Raw genomic sequence first — 12,700 nt, 5'->3', positions numbered from 1 at the left:
GTACATCACAAAGACCACTTATTAACCTAATTAAATCCCTAACATTTTAACGAAAGCAGTTGACAATCGACACCTAGTTGACATAAATTTAAATTACTTTGCCAAAACATTCAATACAATGGTACACAAAAACTTCTTTTGAAAATTGATGCCAATGAAATTTGAGGCTAGCTATTAAACTGTATTTCTAGTTGACTAATGGACAACAATAAGTAGTAATTGGAGAATAAATGTCTGAGTGAAAAAGGCCGACGAGTGGCGTCTCTTAAGGATCAGTTTTTGCATCACTGCTATTTATTTTCTTTATCAACGACTTACCAACTGTATTTATAAACATACCAAATTATACGCCGATGATGGCAAGATTACATGAATTGTCAATGTCAATGAACTTTCCTCTGATTATGAAAAAATGCAAGCGGACACCGACAGCGCTGTAAATTGGTCGCACAACTGCCTTGTGAATTTCAACGTCGAGAAGCGCAAAGTAATGCAAGCTAGTTGTCACAAAAACTAATTAATAATACCATGGTTGGCATTGATGGTAACCAATCTAATCTAGTTTCAACGTGTATTCAGCGTTACCTTGGAGTACTAAAATTTAACAACCTCAAAGTACAAGCAGAAACAGCAGCTTGAGCTGGCAATCAAGTGCTTGGTTGTCTCAAGAAGCCATTACGTTGTCAGAGCTCTCGAGCTATGGAAAAAGCTGTAACAGCTGTACATTATTCTGCATCTAGAGTTTTGTATTTGTAAATTTCTTTACTTAAACGTGTCCAGTAACACGTAATAATGTTAATTAATCATTTTATTTACGATCAGAAGCAAAGAATACTATGCTTAACTATTCTCGAAGAACGCAGTGACCTTATACTACACTACAATGCTTATCATTTACAATTAAAATTAAGACTAAAAAATTTTTCTTTACAATTCTAATCCTTCTGGTTGAAAGATAAAGAACCGGTAAAAATTAAAGCTTGTGAAATAGAAGACAACTTTATGGATGTTTTGTATCTTAATAGTTTGAAAAAGCCTTCATTTTTTACTTGTGGAAACACTTCAGGCTTTCTCAACCAAATATACTCAAAGGGTTTAAAGCTTATTTTCCAATCTATATGTATTCTAATTCTAATTTAGCTTATTTCATAAGATCTGTTTATTAATTCTAATCAGTGAATGTGTAACATAAGTGTTATTAATCCAAATTCATTTCTTGAAATTATGGATGTTAACTAACAGTATTAGAAATATAAACCCCTCCGGCACGAAGAAGAGGGTTGGTGGGATTGCGACTCCCATCCCCCCCCCCCCCTCTTATTCAATGAATTTTTTGTTCATTTAGTTAGCAAATTTGACCTATTTTAGACAAGTCAGTTGTCGAATTTAGACAGACAGTGGGAAAATATAGACCAGTCATTCAATAAATTTCAAAAAACGAGGACTTTTTCTTTTTAGTCGACAAAAATTGTAATTGCACACCCACCACACTCCCCACGCGACACACTCGCTCTGGTCTTATATTTATATTTGGACAATACCATTTTTTCCATCAAAATTTGGTATAGATTAATCTTGTAACCAGCCTTTACGGCACGGTATGCATGTAAAATGAGGCGAGTACCAGCCTCTTCAAGAGAACATGGTTTAAGATTTTCAAAGATACGAGAGCTTGAAGACAAAACATGTTCTTTGACGCTGGCTATTACAACTTTTGACTGGGGTAATTGAATTGAAAAAGCTCTGTTTTGTTGTGATCATCCCTCAGAAATTCCTGCTATTTATGTGGGACAGGCACGTGAGGTCCAACACGTACTCTGGCTTCAGTTTCTCGTTTTGCACGTATAGCAGATTTCAAGCTTTGAGCTTTATAGGTGTCCCAGACAAGATCTAGCTGTTGCGTTGTAGCAATTTGTTAACGGAGATAAGGCAGAAATACGTCTGAGGCATAAGTTCTAAATGTCTTAGCTGTAAATAGCTGAACAATTGCAGCTCCATCAAGAGCCATCATATCAAATGTAGGTGCAGAAGGATCAGTGTTTTGTTTAGTATTGCTTTGGGTGATTTTTTCTAAGCATGTAATTAAATCAGACTTGGTTCCAAATAGAAAAGTCTCAAATTCAGAGATTGAAGGGAGATATGACTGATTTTCATGCTCAAAAAGTGTTTCCAAACTCCTGTCTCCAGTTTGACAACCAATGTATAATCTGGAAAAAATCAGTCACTTTGCATTGATTTCAAGCGTTTGATTACATTAGACACGATTGCTGAATGTCGAGTTATAAATTGGGACAGTTTGTAGTGTTTTAGGGTTGCACATACACTAGCAATTCTGTTAACAAAACAATCTTAAACAAATTCATTATACTGAGTTTGACCTACATCACAAATTGATATAATATTGGCTGCAGTACAGCTTACAATATGCCTGCTATGTAGTATCACAAGATCTTCACTGTCATCTTGAAATGGATTGCCCATATCAACTAATGTATCAACTAGAACATTTTCATCATGTTTGAAAGCTGTCTGAATTTTTTCCTATTGATCATGATGTTTATAATCTGCATTGGCCCCACACATACTAAATTGAAATTCTTCTACAAGCCTACTTCCGATCCTGCAATCATCCAACGACGTAATGGGTGTTTGTTTTGTGTTAAGTCAATAGCACCAATATCAGCTTTAACTACAGCGTTGCATTGTTTATAGCTTTGATCAATAGCCATTGCTGAAAATTTTCGTATAGTTTTTTTAACTGCAAATTTGCCGTGTTAAATGCAACTAAAGTTGATGGACTATTCTGCGAAAGACAAACCATTTTTGAATGTGCACAGATTGCCATCAAGCATAATGAGTTCGATTAAGTGAAAAAAACACCAGTTTTATCAAGCTATCTAAGTTTTGATAGTATTTGAAGTACGCAGAGACCTGATAAATGTAAACAGAATAAGCTGCATTTCTTTGACTGTACTTCAATAAGCAAACTGTGGATGAACCATTTGCTTTACGCACCAGCTAGTGAAAGACAACGGTTGAACGCCATCATCAAGAAAACTACAATACAACTCGTATACCTGATACTGTAGTATGTGAATAGCAGAAACAGAAATTTCATGTACATATTGACAAATTTTTACTTGAGATGCAGACAAAGAGCTTCAGCGGTGCCTGTTGTTACTATTCCAGCTGCAGTAACAGTCCGACCCAGCCACTTACCTTCAATAAGCTACCAAGTATTTTAAGACGAGCTATTTCTATGTGCAAGCCACCCATCATAACAAAGAATTTATCTTCTCCGTACAAATCAGATCAGTTCCATTGAAGAGTTTTAGCAATAGAATACAGCGGTTGATCAAACTGTTGTTCAAACAGAATCTGTCAGGGTGAAAATGATGGATAGAATTTTTTATTACATCCATTGAGTGTTGGATCAACACTATTAGAAGAATCCTAAAATAGTGGCAAAAATGAAGCTATTGATAAATTTATATTTTTATTTATTTATTTTATTTTATTTTACTCTGCAGTTTAATAAAAATTTACAATAAGAAAGATTATACATATAATAAATGGTCGGAGCAAGAAGAATACGCATATTGTCTTATCGCCGAGCCCCGTTTACATTGTCGCTTTCAGTTTATGAAACAAATTAAAAATTAAAAGTTAAAAATTTACAGGTTGAAAATTGTATAGTAAAACACAATATATTACAAATATATTGTGTTTTACAATACAATATAAAAAGTAAATCGTATATATTTTTTTTTTTTTTTTTTTATACTGTTATTTAGGTGCCCCGAGAAGACCTAACGGTCTTTTCACTGAGCACCACGGATGTGTATTTATCCAGAAAGTTCACGCCTCCTTCCTTACCGTGACGCGAAAATATGTCTAAGACTCATTTCGAACCTGGATCTCTTGCTTATAAAGCAAGCGCTCTAACCACTGCGCCACGGCCGCACAATGTTTATTAAGGTATATATACTTTCGTTTAGCTATTTATTTTTCATTTTTATAAGAAGAAAATAAGAAACAAATCAAAATAAAAATGAGTGAGTAACGATAACTTTTTTCAGTTTAATTATTTTAGGTACTAATTAAAATTTTTTTTTTTTAAGATTGAAGTTATTATCTTATAGAAATTGTTTAGATTCTCTTTTGAATTGTTCTGGCGAGAAGTTTAGAAGAGTTTTATAATTTATAATATTTTTCAAAAAATTTTTCCATATAAATGGTCCACGATATTGAATTTGGAATGAATTGAGTTTTAAGTAAGATCTTTAAACAACAAAATTATCAGTTAAAAACTTTAACTGATAATTTTGTTGAAATTACTCATAAATACCCCACGTATTTATGAGTAATTTCGGTGAAGTAAGAGTGAAATATATTAGGAGATAAACGATGTTTTGACTTAAACATTGAAGCATACTTGGTATATGTTAAGTTTATAAACATTGAGTGCATTAAGTTTCATTAAAAGAGATTCACCATTAACAGTTCTGTTGACACCAAAAATAGTTCTACTTTTTTTCTGTTTTTGTTTGCTATAGATTCTTTTAAGCTTCCCATAATTGGTACTTCCCATGCAATATTGCAATAGAAACAATAACTATGAATAAATGAAAAATATATAATTTTTAAAGACTCAATAATAAGAAATGGTTTAACTTTATATAACATTGAGATATTTTCGGAGATTTTGTTTTCAATAGATTTAAAATGATATTTCCATGATATATTTTCATCTATAATCACTTCTAGAAAATTACCCGTTGACTCTCTTTCAATAACTGTTTTATTCATGAAGAGATTAGGTAATTTTAAAGAAAGGTTATCTCTCCTCAGGGGCGCCCAAAGCATTTTTTGGTCTTTGAGATAGCTAACTTCTAGACATGGATCAAACTCCAAACATTTATATGTTTATACTTATGTCAAATAAGGATGCTATGCAAAAAATTGCGATGATTGGAGCTTGGGAACAAAAAAGCCCAAAAATTTAGCCCCACCTGCCCCAAACGTGAGAGCAACAAGTTGATGAAATATTTTTTGTATTATTTTCAACTAAACTTATATTCATCGATAAATTTTAAGTTTAAATTGTTTATTATACATTATGTTGTTCTCAGTTTAATAACTATTAAGTCTATCATACATAATTCGTTCTAACAGTTTTGAGAAACATGGTAAGACAGAAATAGGTCTACAATTAGACATATTTGTGTCATCGTCAAATTTAAAAATAGGTATGATTTTAGCAATTTTTAATTTCTCTCGTACAATTTCGGATTTTAGTGAAAGATTAAAAATGTAAAACAGTGACGGTTCAATAATATCAAACACTGCTTAAACAACATTCACACTAATTTTATTTATGCCAGAGCTTTTATTATTTTTTAAACAGTTGAAGGCATTTTGAAGGCATATTTGGATTGGTAATCTTATTGGCATGGTTGGCGGATCATGAAAGCCATTTCACTCAGGCCCGTAGCAACCCGGGGGGGGGCAGCAGATACGTTTACCCTACAATAATTTTTCAAATAAATAATTTTAAAGTTAGTTTTTAGAAAAAGCAAACGATTACAAATTAAGAAATAAAAGAAAAAAAAAAGATAGAAGGACCTAATTTGTTATCCGTATTTTCGGCCTAAGTACCTTTGACAAATGATTTTTTTTTTTTTTATACATGTTTATTTTACAACTACAAAGTAATTACAAGTAACCATCACTGATTGGCAGTAAAGATAAACAAATTTAAATCATAAATATTAAGTTCGAAATATACGAGGTAAATAAAAATATAGTTGCTTAACAACTCCGAGACATGAATAAAATAAATACCAATTAAAATAAAAATAAATAACAATTAAAAATAATTCGAGAAATATATCTCTATATTACTCTAATTAAAATAAAAAATACAATAAATAAAAAATTAATCTGGTGATTTTTCGGAGGAGGTTTAGATGTTTCACTATAAGTTTATTTACCACATTTCAAAATAATGTTAGTGTATAAATATGAGAAAAACAAAATTTATGTAAGATTGATAAAAAGTATTACTTATTTGTAGTCATAGAAAGCTCGCAGAATACTTAAGTCAGTCTTGTCATCGAGTACCTTTTTCTTAGACGTGTAATACACATAAAAAATCAGTTGCATACGTGGTATATAACGGGTGATGCGGAAGTTATCGGACAAAATAAAAACGTCAATAACTTATTTATAAATAAAAAAACAAACTACTATTATACTTTCCTTACTATTATATCTCCCTCGTAAACCTTCTGTGCCAAATGTCCCCAAAAATTTTCAATTGGTCGTGCTTGAGGCAAATTTGGGGGATTGGTTTCTTTATCAACGTAATAGACATATTGGTCCATCTAATTTAGAGAATCTTTAGAATAATGAGAACTTGCTAAATCTGGCCAAAATAAATAGTTAAAGTCTCCATGATACTTATGAATAAATGGAAGAAGTCGTTTTTCTAAACATTCATTAATATAGATTGATGAACCGATCGCTACAGCCTTGGAAACAATGGCTCGGACATACCACGGTCAGATATGGCTATCCCCATTAATAATTTTTTTTGGAAATTTCTCTTTTCCTATAAAACGAACACTTTCTGGGCATGTCTTTTTGTTGTTTGTGTAGTATCCAGAATTTCCAGGCATGTTGTCCCCTGCAAAACAAAATAATTTTTCATCATCGATGACTAGAAGCGATTTTGTGTTATAGAGTTGGTTAACTAATTTCCTGCTTCTTTTCTTTGCCTTTATTTGTTGTTCTATAGTGTATTTTGGAGTCTTTTCACGTTTTCTATATTTAATATTCATTTTTTTTAACTGACGACCAATTGTCGATTGATTTACACCGAATTTAATACCTATTATTCTCTGACTGACCCCTTTTCGATTGTTGACAAGTCTCGTTAATTCGGCTTTCTTTTCTTTAGTCCAGGATGTCGGACGACCAGGGTGCTTTCTATCAGAAAACGATTGAACAGTTACAAGTCTTTTTAGGTTATCATATATTGTACTTCGAGCAAATCCTTCCTTTTCAAAATGATTTACGATTTTTTTTTTTTATATTAGGTTTATTTACAAAAAACATTTTTAGTCGCTTTCGAAAAGATTCTCGTTCAGCTGCATTTAGCCTCATTTTAAATAATTGCGTTTCAAATAATAAAGTTTATATTTTATAGAACGTTTATGCCTACGCATAAAACCACAAAAACTAATTATTATGCTCAAATAATGAAATTAGGATAACTTCCGCATCACCCGTTATGTATGTGTTACATACATACCTTGTTATTAATATTATTTTTTTCATCGATATGTATTAAAAGTTAAGTTAAATTTATTTATTTATTCAAATTTAAAAAAAATCCTTACAGTTGTTTAATTTGATTATTGTAGCTTTTAGCTTTTTTTCAGAGAGTGTTCGTTGTTTAAGTTTAATAGTGATTCGTTTCTGGAAACTAATTTGTTAAATAAATAGGGACCACGATATGTAATTGAGAATTTTGAGAGTCTTGTTGTTTTAAAAGGTATCTTAAAGTTGCATGTTGCTCTCGTATTGTATTTATTTATATTGTTTTTAAAAAAGCGTGCTGTAAAATGTTCTGGAACCAGACTTAGTTTATATTTAAACATGAAAAGTATATTTTGAAAAACATTTATTTGAAATATATTTAGTGCGTTCATTTGTTCCAGTAAGGGTTGAGCATGAGTAAATTTGTTTTTGTTGTATACTAGTCTTGAAGCGTGTTTTTGACGTAACTGAAATGGTTGTAATTTGGATAGATAAGTTTTAGACTTTTTTGTGACAAAAATGGTCTTGCCTTGTAAAGTAAACCTATGTTCTTTGATATTTTTGTGCTTATGTAGTTTATGTGCGGTTTCCAGGAGATGTGTTCATCAATTAAAACTCCTTAAAATTTTGACCTACTACTATTTAACATACCCAGTAGTATTGCTCCCCCCCCCTCCTTCCAAAAAAAAAAATTTTTTTTGTTTCTACGGGGTTGTTACTGATTGCAAATTTTTATTTGATCCATCGGCATCATGAACCTGTTTAACCGTTTCAAGCCACAAATGTTAGTTATTGAGTTCTTGTTCCCACACAGCACCACTATCTGTAAATGTACCACTGCTAACAACTTTAGCTGGTTGATCATTTTTTAGCCTCACCGGGGTAACATCTGAGTATGATTCCGGTAGAGGTTTTATTTTCTTACTACCATGCAAGTTAAGAATCAACATAACATGCGTGTTAACATAACATTACCAAAGAAAAAAAAATTGAAAACATTTAAGGGTTTAATTCAATGTTATCCGCAAATTCATTGCTTCCTAGAATGACTGTATGAAAAAGTTCATTATTTTAACGATCCGCACAAAACAATTTATTTTACCGTTCCGCACAAAACTATTTATTTTACCGTTCCGCGCGGCGCGCTATAAACTAAATTATTTAGTTCAGTTTTTTTCTTTTTTGATAGAAAAACCTAAAATACTTTTCCCTAATCAGTTTACATTCCTAATTAAAAAATAATTACATAATTGTTCTTAGTTTTATTTACAGAATTTTCTTCACAGTAGATACAGATGTTCTTATCAAAGCAATATCCTTTTAGCACTAGATGATATACAATTAGCTGTGGGTTGCATTTGGCACTGGAAAGCTTTTCCATTACATTGCAGTACATTTAATAGCCAACAGTCTTTGACCATTAAAAATCAAAAGCTTTTACCGGCTTTCCATGCATTAACTGGTAGCAAAACAACCTCAACTTTTTGTGGACACATGGGGTCACTTAAAAACATGGGTTTGCATTTGGCACTGGAAAGCTTTTCCGTTACATTATAGTACATGAAAGAGCCGACAGTCTTGGACCATTAAAATAAAAAGCTTTACTAGCTTTCCATGCATTTACTGGTAGCGAAACAACCTCAGCTTTTTGAGGACACATGGGGTTGCTTCAAAAAAATATTTGATAGAAGCTCTTGAATGTACTAAAAGCATACAGGTAGATTGTGAATTAAGTTGGTAATATAAAACAAAGAATTAGTTGGTAATATAAAACAAAGAATTGCAGAGGTGATAAAAGCTATAGGAGATGCTACAAAATAATAAAATATTATTAAATTGTTTATAAAATAATTGCTTTTATTGAAAAACACATTTACTTCACTTAAAAATCAAACTTTGTAATATACTTTTAAAAAAGTAAAAGTGTATTTAAATTTATGGCCACGGCTGTATTTTGAAAAAATAAAAAAGCACTCAAAAAAAATGTCTCTTTAAATTTACTATATAAAGCGTAGAAAATGCTAGAAAAACTTGGACTAAAATAAACAAAAAAATAGGGGAAAAATTACATATAGCAACCTCCTCAAACGTTTACCAAACTGAGTCTAATTGTGAGAATTTTTATAAGAAAAAAAAATCCTCAAAAGCCTAATAATTTTTTTTATAAACATCGGAAAAAAAGTTATCCAATAAATCCTCTCCATGTAACAAATCGTTCTAGTCCTTTTTGAAAAATCTGATTTTGTATTGGACGCTTTAGAACTTTCCATTGATGAGCTTTGTTTAGCTTTTAACATGCTTCAAACAAATTAAAATTCACGTCTTGATGATGTTAGTGTGAATATTATGAAAGCTGTCTTTGATAATATTAAATCATCACTTTTCATTATCTTTAAACTTTCTTCAAAAAATGGAGTCTTTCCTGATCAATTAAAATTTGCAAAAATAATTCTTTTTATAGAAACGGCAATGATTCTATAAAAACTAACTGCAGACTTTCAATTATAATACTTTCCTGTTTTTCGATGCTTTTTCAGCGTGTAATATTCAGCAGAATGTACAATTACCTTAAAAAATTTTTTGTTTATTTTTGGTTTTTAAAAAAATCATTGTACTGAGGATTTAATAGTTAATTTGACTAACAGTATTTTGTAGGAGTTAGATGAAAACAACTATATACTGGGAGTTTTTTCAGATTTATCAAAGGCATTCAACACTGTCGATCATGAAATCCTTCTCAATTTATATAAATTGGAAAACTGCAATACTTTTAATTCTAATTTAAATTGGCTTCAGTCAAATTTTCAGAATCGTAAACATTGTGTAACGTATCACTTATCTAGTACGCAACTAAATATTATTAATTGTGACTTTCCCTAAAGCTTAACGCTTGTTCCTCTGCTATTTCTCATTTATATAAATGATATTCATTTATCCTCCGAATTCCTAAATTTTAATCTTTTTGCGGATGATACTAATTTTTTTTTTTCCGAACGCTTAAGTTAGAGTTAAGTTAGTTTTTTTCCGAACGCTTAAGTTAGAAAAATCATACCAAATTAATAAAAATCAAAGTCTCTTTAACTCTGGGGATCATGTTTAAAACGAGGCAAAATTTGTAGAAAAACTTTCAGCATATTGTTAATATTATAGAAAAAGCATTCCTTCAATTCAAATCTAAATTAAGACGTTATTTAGTACTAACGGATTTTAATATCGTAGATTTTCTCTGTCACTTTTAGAAGTTATTAAACTAAATTAGCACCATAAATTTAAAAATCTAGATCATTTAGCAAAAAGAGCAAAGTCAATACCAAGAATTTCAATGTCTTTATCAGACTTTATCTCTTCTTTTTAATCTAACAATCGCATTCCTTCAGCCATCTGAAACAGATTAATCAAATGTTAGACATATAAATCACTCCTGCTTCCGTTGCTAAAGTTACTTCTCACTTAAACTCCACTACAACATGTGGTCGAGACAACGCTACTGTTTTTCAAACAACGCTTCTGTCACAGTCATTCAAAAGTGTTCACAAGAACTCAGTTTACTACTCTCTATTTAACAAATACCCGAATCAGAGATAACCGAATTTTGTTTTACTGCCTGTTAAAAAATGTCATTTGTGGTCCCATTGTTAAAAACTCTGGAAATTGCTCTGACCCCTCCTAATATCAATCAATAAGTTTTCTTACTGTTGTTAGCAAATAATATTTAATTAACAAACTTCTAATGTCTTATATGAAATTTAACAAATCTTTGACAATCAATAATGGTTTTAATCCTGTTGTTCTACTGCTGACTTTTTACCCGTTACAACAAAATGGTTCTCCTTTAGATAAAAATGGCGTGACTAGAGCTATTGGTCTTGAAATACCATAGGCTTTTGATTAAGCCTGGCATGCTGGTCCTCTCTATAAGCTCCTTTTATATGGTGTATTTAGGAAAACAAAAATATTCCTTTCTATCCACAGTTTTTAAGTTATTCTTCAGAGACAACAATATCATTTATTTTCAGTAACTTCTGGGGTTCTATCATTAGTCCTGTGTCCTCCTCATCTACATTAATGATATTTCTATTATCTACAATAATGGGTCTATTTGCTGATAAAGTAACTCCAGTCTAACAAAAGTTCCTTATCAATTGATCGTTTAGAACAAGCAAACTTTTGTTTGAGCTAATGTTTACCAGTCACATCCACAGCTATAACTAAACTTAGTTTTTAATGTTAAATGATTAGTTTTTAATGTTTCAGTATGACTTTTCAGCATTTTTATTGTTTCAGTATGACTTTTCAGCACTCTTTTTTACACTTAACTTTGAAAAACGTTTATTATTAAAACGTGTAATTTATTTTATTTAAAAAAATATATAAAAAAATGTTTGGTATAAATAATTCTTAGCAAACTGAAGAAATAAATGAAATAAATGGAACAAATGCAAAATATCAAAAAAATAGTTTATACAAAAACAATTGCCTTTCTACAAATAGATACAAATTCTACTTAATATATTCATATATTAAGTAACTATTTGTAAAAATTTATTATATTAAGTAAATATTTTATAAATATTTTAATTTTTAATACTGAATAGTTTTGTTCAAATTAAAGTTTATTTTAAAACAATTAGGGTAAATTTTTATTCATCATTGTATGGCAAGTGAAATTTGAAGTTGTTGCCATTGTATGACATACTGTTGTCATTTTTGCCCTAGTTTCTGAGACTCATTTTCTTTTAGATATGGTCCAGAAATGCAGAAGTTGTTTTTTGTTCCTGCTTTAGCTGTCAAGCTTGATCCTATGATCCTATGTATATACGTTAAAAGATTACTTTTTTTTTCCCTATCGTTAAAAGGTTGCATCTCTTTCTTTCCCACCATTTAAAGTTTGCATCTACTTCTCTACCATCGTTAAAAGGTTGAATTTCAATTCAATTCAATTAAACTGTTTATAGTGAATACAGACTATTATTCTAATACATGCAATGCAATAATACAATAAAAATGGTTTTGTTAAAAAATAATCAAAATGCAATTAGCTCATTAATAGCTTTGCATTTATTTAATTTCTATTGACCAGTTGTTTACTTTATAAATGTGAAATTTCTATTGACCAGTTGTTTACTTTATAAATGTGAAATTTCTATTGACCAGTTGTTTACTTTATACATGTGAAATTTCTATTGACCAGTTGTTTACTTTATACATGTGAAATTTCTATTGACCAGTTGTTTACTTTATAAATGTGAAATTTCTATTGACCAGTTGTTTACTTTATACATGTGAAATTTCTATTGACCAGTTGTTTACTTTATACATGTGAAATTTCTATTGACCAGTTGTTTACTTTATAAATGTGAAATTAATCTTACTTTCG

The sequence above is a fragment of the Hydra vulgaris genome, chromosome 11 (assembly GCF_038396675.1).
Source record: "Hydra vulgaris chromosome 11, alternate assembly HydraT2T_AEP".
NCBI classification, from domain to species: Eukaryota; Metazoa; Cnidaria; class Hydrozoa; order Anthoathecata; family Hydridae; genus Hydra; species Hydra vulgaris.
This window is presented reverse-complemented; position numbering follows the sequence as displayed.